General features: G+C 35.9%; 1 pseudogene; it reads right to left on the bottom strand.

Moving 5' to 3' along the window:
* Positions 1 to 4,100: 4,100 nt before the first annotated feature.
* On the bottom strand, positions 4,101 to 5,015 carry LOC140694320 (olfactory receptor 9G1-like; annotated as a pseudogene).
* Positions 5,016 to 10,759: the final 5,744 nt, after the last annotated feature.

Consider the following 10,759-nt stretch of genomic DNA (forward strand, 5'->3'; position numbering starts at 1 on the left):
CACACGCTTGTGTATACTATACATTTATATGCATATATTTGCATATTAAAGCATACACGTTCAGTAATGCTGATATCTTTATTAGCTGTTGAATACAATTCTTTTGTTCTTCCAAATCCATTCTCTACACTTTTAACCTGCTCTTTGCTTCAGGATGATCAGCTGTCTTAACTGTATCAGTAGGTTCCTTTGTGCTCTGTCTGCTTAATGGGTGTAACCAGTGGTTGTCACTGGTGAGGAAGTAAGTGAGGTCAGAGTGATTTTTCTCTGTCCTGTTTTTTTGCAAAGAAATCACAGATGTCTGCATCCCTGGACCTAGACCATAGCTCCTGCCAAGTGACCCATTTGCAAGCTCTCTCTCCAGAGCGTATAACCTCACTCTGTTCTTACACCATCAAGAATAGAGAAGTAACACTCTCCAAAGTTATTAGTTCTAGGGTTAGTACACTATTTCTTGGGATACAATTAGAAATTATACATATCTTTTGGTAAGTTGGCTTTTGTTGAAATTTAAATCTGGACTATCCAATGGAAGAAAAGAAACAGGCAGGCAGAAAGCCGTATTGCAATATTTAACTTCCAGAGACAAGAAGGGAGCAATTTTCCAATGTGCCACAAACCCTAAATCATAAACAAATATATTGTTGTTCAGATACTCATGGCAGTGTCTCATGGATTAGGTGATTCTTATGGAATGAAGTAGCTAAGAAAACAACAAAGGTGATATTTTTCTTGTAAGGAAAAAATATCTGTCTTTACTTGGATAAACTCTAGCTCAAGATGGTCCAGGAGGGAAATGCCACTCCTTGATAATTCTCCAGGCTGAGCTAGTTTTCAGCCACTGAAAACTTGAACTGATGGGGAAACATGGATCCTTTGAGGAAGAATCTTGAAACTTAGCCAATGTGTACACTGTACATCTTCTTCCAAGGCTTCTTGTGAATGGCTAGCAACCATTTATGACAGTAATCTTATCTGGGGAAAAGGTAAATATCTAGATCTTCTGTGGGTTATTGAATACTGACTCTGAATTAACACTAATCTCCAATGATGGAAAAACATCAGGGGTACACACTTGACAGTGGGTCTCGTAAAATAATTTAAAGATAGTTTTGGCTTGCATGCATCTCTCATTGAGCCCAGTCAGAACAGATATGTAGATGATTATTTTTACCCAGACCCAGACATCATATTGGGTATAGCTACATACAATACAACAAAACTCTCATTTTAGCTCCCTGTCCCTGACCCATGGAATGAGGATTACTGTTGTTGGGAGTTCAGGTAGAAATTCCTGTAGTTGCTTCCCCTAGACCTCCTCAGCTAAGACAGTATACAAAATGCAGTGTTGCCTCCCTGGGGGCAAGTGCTGAGATTAGTGCTTTTATCAAAACTTGAAGAAGCCTGGTTAGGGATCTTAGTCCCTCACATTGAACTCCTCTCTTTGTCTGAGGGGAAAGGATTGAGGGTCTTCAAAGGGGAGGTCATGAGTGAACAAGGATGGAATACTTCCCCAGCAAAACACCCTCAGGTGCTCTGACACTTTGGAATCCAGGAAGTACCCTGGTCATGCTGGGCTCCTCCTGCATTGAACTGATAGGGGTCACTCTGTTGGGCAGGGTATTTGATGCCAATCACCAGAGAAAAATTACTGGAGGCTGTAAAATGAGATCAAGAATTATCGTGGATGGAACCCAGGGGATTTAGCAGTGCATTTCCTAGCATCTCCTTAGCCTTCTCTGTCAAAGGAAAAGTACCACAGACAAATAAAAACAAGACAATCAAAGACCCAGTTCTAACAGTAAGATAATTTGGACAACTTACCTGGTAATTCTCATTCAACTGAGGTGCCGAGAAAGTGTGAAGGGACCAAGCCATGCAAGAAGGGAGGTAAAGAGAGAGGTTTGTTTTGTAATTATTACAATGGGAATTTATAGTAAATTTTAGCCATATGGATCCTATTGCCCACATCCTTTTTTTTTTTTTACCAGATACAACTCTGAATGTGAATAAAAAAAACTCCATATAGTGTAATTTTGGGGATACCAAAAGTCCTGCTCTGCAGAAATGTCCAATGGCCATCACATGCTGTGAAAGGCCGTATCTTTTTTTTTAAATTGCACGTGTAAATCCAAGGAAATTTTTGCATGCTGAAGTACACTCACAAACATTTGTACTTACAAAAATGTTTATTAAAACTCATATATCTAAAAGACACAGTTTAGAAACTGCTTTCATTTAAGACTTTGAAATTCATTTGTAATTTGAGTAATAAAAATCTCTTAGAAATATATGCTGCAATTTCAGATTAATGTTCAAGATTCTTCTGAATGCTTTACAACCATAAGCTGCACATGGAACATTCCCAACAGTGAGTAAAAAAAACTGACTGCCAAATTTACACTTAAACATATTATAAAACATTCTCTAAAACACTAATGCCATATATTTAATTAAAGTTTTATTACTTTCTCATTTTTTTAATGTCTTCCTAGGATCATCATTATGTGTATCTTATCATTTTACTGGGATATGGTAATGTTATTTAGACTTGGTTTTGGTGTTGAGATTACTTTTTCATATACAAAATACTATGGCTATACATTTAGGTCAATGAAATTTACCATATCTGGGTATATTGAAAATTATTTGGAGAATGGGACTTGGTTTGTTCGTTTAAAAAGATTTAAGTAGGAGACCTTGACAAGTAGTTTGAGTATCTTATTGTAGTTAAATATCAAGATTTACAATGCTAGGATGTTTCAAGAATAGGTTTTTTACACCAACATAAATTTTTGTTACTGACATTTCCCCATAGAATGATGTAGTTAGAATATATTTTATAGAAAGTTTTCTATTATTAGTGGGTAATAGATATCTTTTAGAAAATGAGAGTCTGCATAAATAAATAGCTTTTGGTTTTAGAACATTGTCTAAATCAAGCATCTTAGGGTTATACTGTTGGGCCTAGCTTTTGTTGGATTACTTTGTGTTACAACAAGTAGTGATGATATATGTTGGATTTAAATTTCAGGTTAATATATATCCCTGCCTGTGCTGATCAGTCTTCCCTGCTCTGAGTGGAGTTGCTACATTTTGGGGAACTACTTGCTGACATTTTACTTTCTTGCATTTTTTAAACTGCTTATACCTATAGAAATAAGGACATATTCAGGATTATTGAAATGCACTACATTAACATTGTTTCAGTTTTAAAAATCAAAATTTTATGCATCTCATCGTATTTCCTCACTTGCCTAATCACTCCCTTTACATATTCCCTGTAAATTTTTTCTCTTTAGAATAATGTGTACCCAGACTTTTATTTCTCAAGTTCTTTCATCTCACTGTAATTATTATTATTATTTATTAAAATGATTGTGTTTTGATGCTCAAAAAGTCACAGTTTGGAAGCAGAATTCCATGTAAGTTCACTACTATAAAATAAAAGAATAGCCCAGTGGGTTACACAGTGATTCACAAAAATCATATCTATGGGAACTTGACTGATTTTTTCCTTAATTGAGCAACATGGGCAAGAGATGTAGATTGAAGAGGTCATGCTTGCTAAGTCTAGTTGTACTGATTATTTCATGGATGACTCTGGATCTTTGTCTTAATGATTCTGGGGGAAAAGTATATATAAAATGCTTAAGAAATTTAGTTATGGGTATGGAAATTCCACTACTTAATATTTATAGAAAAAAACTGAAAATTAATTCAGCATTCTTTTTCTATTCCTAGGAAAAACTATTTAAATATTATCAGCCAGTCAAAAACCTTCATATGCTAAAGCAGTGTGCTGTTTTCTCACTGTAATATGATAGAAAGGAGGTTTTGGTTTCAAGTTCTTTGTGTCTAATCTAGAGTAACATGAAATTTAATTAAAATCCTTATTTTTTTATTTAAATTTTTTCCTCCAAATTGCCTTAATTTTCTCATTTAGGTGTCTTGAATGGCCAGGTATCAAGAGTGTAAATTCTTTAACAGTCATGGTGAGGATTCTTGATCATGATGGAACATCATGGCTGCACTTCGTGAAATATAATTACCTGATGAAAAATTGTCTTTGCATCTCATTAAAAGGAGTGAATCTTCATTTATTTGAAGAGTTTATTCAGAGCCTCTTTCACATCCTTATTCCTCAGGCTATAGATCATGGGATTCAACATGGGAAACACCACAGTGTGAAATGTAGAAATTATTTTGTCCCTGTCCAAAGAATAGCTCAATCATGGAAGAGCATAGATGTAGGGAATGGAGCCATAGTACAAGGTGACTGAGATCAGGTGGGAGCAGAAGGTGGAGAAGGCTTTAAGGTGACCCTGGGTGGAGTGGATGTTCAAGATGGAGGTGATGATGAAGAGGTAGGAAGTGAGTATGATTGCAGTGAGTGTGATGACATTGGAGGCCAGGACAAAGTACATCAGAGCCTGGTAGCCATCCTTCCTGCCACAAGCCAGCTTCACAAGTGGTGGGATATCACAGAAAAAGTCATCAGTGATATTGTTACTACAAAAGTTCAAGGCAAAAGTTCCTTTAGTAATGATGGAAGAGTTAATAAAGCCACCAAGGTATGAGGCTGCTACCAAAAATGCACACAGCCTAATGGGCATGGCCTGAGAGTAAAGCAGTGGCTTTGAGATGGCCACATAGCAGTCATAAGCCATGGCAGCCAACAGGTAACACTCACTGTACACCAGCCCGGTGGAGAAGAACTGAACTGCACAGCCAACAAAGGAGATGCTCTTGTCTTCAGAGATGCAGGTCACTAGGATCTTTGGAGTATAGACAGAAGAATGCCAGAGATCTAGAAAAGACAGATTCCCAGTGGAAAAATACATGGATGTGTGCAGCCTTGAGTCATTACAGATCAACACCATGAGGGTGGTGTTTCCTAACACAGTCACAGAGTAGACACCAACGAACATGACGAAGAGGACCAGCTGCATCACAGGGTCTGTTGTGAAGCCCAGCAGGATGAACTCAGTCAGTGTATCATTGCTTCTCTCCATGGCCATAGGGAATCTCACCTAGAAGAGAAAATGAGCCTGAATCACTGTGTCTTCCAAATAGAAAATATACCAGAATATACAGCATTGTATTACTTCCAATTATTGAAGTCTAGGATCCAGCAATGTAAGTGCTCATTTTAGAAAGAGTCTTCATTTTGCCACAAAACCACTCAGACTTTACAACTATATGTTGTTAAAAGATAAACTTAGGCACATTATAATTTTCAAGTGTTTCTTTGAACAAACATCAATTTAAATCAGGCAGCTCTAAACCAAATGCCATTAGAAGTTTTTCTAAAGACAGGAGCTAGGGCAGAGGTATTTATGGAGTAGATGTGGAGGCAAAACAAGGAAAATGTTTGATTGGCCATAGTTTAAGTGTCTGCAACATTAGGAAAACCTAGTTGGCTGTTTGTGATTGGCTGTTCTTAAGTTTCATTTTCTCAGATTCAAGTGAATTGGGCCTGCCGTTGGTTTTGGTTTGCTTACACAGGCTGCCAAGGTAAAAAAGATATCTAAGTCTTATGATTTCCTTGTTTAATGACTTTAAAAATATCCAATTCCATATTTCAGAAGTTGGTTAATTATTTTTTCCAGTGAAGAACAATTGTTCAACTAAAGGAAAGATGGACTTACCTATGTTCTTGTACTTTGTTCCCCTTCATAATGACAGTTTGCTTTTTTGCTAAATGTGTGACTTCTTAGCTTAAATTGTTACTTGTTTGTATCTGAAGTACTGAACTTTACCTACTTTTAATATATTTTTTTAAATAATCAAATATTTTTCTTTTAGTGTGTCCATATAGTGGAATACCATACAGCCATTATAAATTTATATCTCATAGCAGTATCTAAGTAGAGGAAAATACTTATGAGATTATAATTTAAAAAGAGAATATATACACAATTTTGGGAAAAAGTATGTATAGGATAAACTTTTTAATACATGTCTTACAATAAAAAATGATAAAGGGTCAATTTTAAATGTAAGTGATTCATATATACTATATAAATAATACTGTACTGGAAACATTTACATTATTTTAAATTTTATTGCTTTTATAATTTTTTAGTATTAAGGAGTTTTTTCTTTAATAATAGCAGTTAAGCAAAAATAGATGTCTTAGAATAAGACACTAGATGTAGTGACGTGTTTAATAACAAGGAACTCTCACTTTCTTCAGGATTTTCTGCACATATAACTATAACCATTCTATTTTAATGGATAGACAGGAATATATCAAACAACTGTACATCTATTTAACACTCAAAGGACAACCCCATCCACACTAACTCCCATCAACCTATATTTGTAGCTAAATAAAAAACAGAGAATATGATTATTTGTATCCCCATCACCTTGGAATATAAAAAAACACTTAGTTCATAAAACACTATCAATATTATTGTTAATAAATGCCATTCTAAAAAATTAATTTTTTCCTGAGTAAAATATTGATCAATATATGATTATTCCACTTAGACTTTTGGTACTACTGCTCTACTAAAGACATCCTTATCAAAGGTCAATGACCGTACATAGCTAAATCCATAATCTCCTTTGGCTTCTCATCTGATTTGATGTATCAGAAGCATTTGATATAGTTTATCAAGAGAATGTTTCCAACAGAAAGACCTGATAAACTACTCTACAGTGAGTCATACGCATTATTTTATTTATTCCCACAACATATCAGCAATTTGACAGATGTCCATATCAAGTTTTACTGAGTAGCTAGTAATTACACAAGTAGTAAGTGATGCCGTCTTACTCCAGAAACCTGGTACTTAACCACTAAGTTATCTTCTTTAATATCTGATATTGGGGTGATAGTTGTGGACTCCATAGGTCCTTTTCCTTCTGGTTTTGATACCTTAACTCAAAACAAATAGGATAATGCTGAGTGAATCAGATACTGTCCTAAGTGAGTGGTTCTTAAATGTGGCATCAGATACATGTTTCCGAGTGGCTTTCAAATCATCTTCTGGCAGAGTCACTTGGATTTTATGTTTACGGCCAATCCTGATTATGAATATCGAAACATTCTGCTCACCACCCCCAAAACCTGGACATTTATCTGCAACTCACAGTCACAGCCAACAGGGGACCACATCATGGATCCAGGTAATTTATAACTGCTTTAGCTGCCAGTGTATTTGATACTTTAAACACCACAAAGTTTCAGAGCTTTGAAAGACTCTGAAAAAGCAAGTCACCAAAAAGTGCATTGACATTATTTAGGAGATTCTTGCTCAATGTAAAAGAAGAGAATGAGTGAAAAAGTAATGATGTTAATTACTATATTTTGAGAAACTGTTCTTTGCAGAACACTTTCCTTGGAACTTTTTTAAAATTGTCAAACAACTCTATGGAGTATATATTGGAATTTTCTATGATAGACAAGAAGAAAAGATTAAGAGTAATTAATTAACTTGCCCAGGTAAACTTAGTGAGTGCAGTGAGAATTTAAACACATGGCAATCTGATTAGAAAATTCAGTTTTTCCCCTACACCAAGCGTACTTCTGGGAGACGCGTACTTCCGGGAGACGTATCTTTGAGTATCTATTCAACTATGACTCCAATGTTTTAAAAGTGGCCTTCAGTTATCCTTAGTGTCTATACAGATAACTCTGGCAACAAATATATTCAGTATCACTTTTCCTCAGCTCATTATCCAATTTTTAAATGATAAGAAAGGTGTCATATATCATAATAAAATTTACTGAGACCTTAGTCTGTATCAGACATTCCACTAAGGGCTTTAAAAGACTCAACTCATTTTAACATTTACAATAATCTTTTGACATAAATATGATGATTACTCTCATTTTACAGTTGAGCTGTATGAGACATAGAAATGATTGTATGCAAGGTCACAAAATTTGAGACTTGTAGAGCCAAGATTCAGGAGCAGTTCTCTCAGTGCTCATCATTTGTCCAAACGCCTGCATATCTCTCTAGCATTTGCTATATCCCAGGCGCTCTGTCAGGTAATATGGAAAGTGATAGAACAAAGGTCTGGGGCTTGACTTCAAAAATATGTAGTTTATTGGAAGAAACCAAGCTTTTATAAACAAATAAGTACAGTAGGTTGTGATAGAACTATTGTTAGTGACAGTGGGAGGCGGGCCAGAATGGAGAGCATCCTAGGGGCAAAGAAGGAAATGTTGTGTGTGTGTGATGAGAGGTTTCACACAGGAGGGAGAGTCATGGATGTGAGCTTGAAGACATGTGGACTGTCGTCACATGGGAGGAAGGCGTTTCTGGCAAAGGAAAAGAAACTGCAACTATTTAGATACAGAAGCAGGAAACGAAATGGATGGTTTGTCAGAAAGGCTGTCAGATCCATCTGGAGTATAGAGAGTGTATCTGTCAGAAAGAGGTTAGATGGACTGCAGAGGGTTTTTTATGCTACACTCAAAAAACCCTCGAAGACAGTGCCTTCACCTGAACCAGTATTAAAATGCTTGAAATGTCAGGGTTTGTGGAAAAAGCTTGGTGGTGTTAAGGAGGCAACTACCACTGCTCAAATTGTTATGTGCACAGCAAGCCTGATTAATGAATGTATGCATATTTAGGATCAAAAATTAGGAAAGAGACCCTCCTAAAGACTGACCACTATGTGTTATGAAGCAAATCAGTAGGCATGGATAATCTAAAACTCGGTCCTTCTGAATCCACACTCTGTCCTCGTTCCACCTGACATACCACTAAAATTCCAGCTCTCTGAGCCTTATTCTTTAGACAATCAACTTTAGTAGGTCAGAGTCCCAAGAATCTTCCTCTATCCTAAGTAGCCCAGTGGTCTTGATGCAAGTTCATATATAACATTTTGAGACCGATTGCAGTATCAGCCACATAAATAGGCACAAGTGATTAAATCACTGTCATCCATGATTAGTTCAAACTTCAGCCCTTTTCCCATGGAGTCCATGGTTGGAATGAAAGTTTTAATTCTGTAATTACATGGTGCCATTGGCGATCACTCCTAATGTTAGGTGATTTCCACAAGTCACCTCACGCACATGACAAAAGACATCTTTATCACTGTGAAAGCTTAGAAAATTTCAAAGTTTGGGGAGCCCTGTGCCAGGAACCCTGGTGAAAGACCAAATATATATGAGAAATGCATTTTGGTCATTTGAATGACTGTCAAATTTATTTCTCTTGTAAATCACAATATCACAATTATATCCCTCAAACATATGTATGCATATGTATGTAAAATATTCTAAGTCTAATGTAAAGGTGATAAAAAAGAATGATAGTTCATAATACAAGTATTATATGGTAATAATCATAAGACTTATAGTAAAATAATGTACATTTAAACATGTAAATGCTAGAATACTTAGTGAAATGGATACACACAAATGTAGAATCTTTGTGACTCTATTAGTGACTCAAATATCAAGAGTTGCATTTACATTGGTAATCTTTCTGACAAGGTGAATTATTCTTGATAAAGCTCCAAACAAAACAAATGACAACCTTCCCTCAATTTTGAATTCCTAGGAAAGTCTGGCAAAATATACTTTGCATTTATCTGTAAAGTGGAGTAGATTTCAAACTCACTTAATTGTAATGATCCTTTTTGCAATGCATACATATCCATCAAGACACTGGATGTTTTGGGTGGGACATTTTTCTTTGGGTGGGACTGTCCTATCAATGCAAAACATTTTCATCCTTGTCTGCTACGTGTTAAGTCATCAGTAGAATCCCTGACCTTTATGAAAGATCACACAATTAAAAATGTTTCTCTAAGGACGTTATCATCCTGATAAAACTTCACCCCAAAGCTTTGTATTTTGCTTTGTAAGTCTTCATAATATTCTTCTAGGAATTTTATGAAGGAATAAAAAGGTAACTGGACAATATCCCTCCATAGTAAGATTACCCCTGAGGATGTATTGCCTCATTTACATTTTTTAAGGGTTTACTGTGTCATTGGGGTGATGCAGAGATTGGAGCCAACTAGGAAGCAAACTTCATGAAAGTAGGAATTTTTGTTTGCTTTGTTCATTACTATATGCCCAGTGCCTAGATATTACCTGGCACATAATAGACACACAAACATATTTAATGAACAAATGAATAAAAAAATGAATGAATGAGTTGAAAGAGAAACAAATCAATAGTATCAATTTTCTGGGTGATTTCTAATGATGCCATTTTATCCTTAAACCACCAGTGGAATTGTTTGATATCTCACATGCATTTTCTGGCATGAGTAATCCCTGGGGGTTGTGTTCCTTGGAGAAAGGAATAGGAAGAAACAAAGAAATCTGCCTACAAAATAGCCTTACCAAATATTTGTTTGCCAAACTGTAGGAGGTCTGTGTAGAAGGTGTTTTTAATGTCAGAACAGATTTTCCTCATATGTCACAATAAATAGGTATTATGCCTTAAAAATGAGAGCTGACTACTCAAACTAGAGAACTGGGGTATGATGGAAAAAGCGTTGATTTTCAGGCAATTAACAAGGATTCAACTCTCTATCACTAGTCAACATTGTAAAGGCTCAATTTCTTTACATGTAAGAAGAGGAGAAAATCTCTTACCTTAAGGTTTTTGTGAAGGAGATAACTCAAAGAAGGACTAAGCACAGTGCTTGGACATCATTGACTCTCAAGGAACCAGATTTTCTCAAATTCAGTGCATAAAACTCTCACCTGGCCCAGCCCAGAGTTCCTAACTCAACAGGCTAAGGGTGGGGCCTGGGAACCAGCTTTCATTAA

This window comes from Vicugna pacos, unplaced genomic scaffold (assembly GCF_048564905.1).
Source record: "Vicugna pacos unplaced genomic scaffold, VicPac4 scaffold_21, whole genome shotgun sequence".
NCBI lineage: Eukaryota > Metazoa > Chordata > Mammalia > Artiodactyla > Camelidae > Vicugna > Vicugna pacos.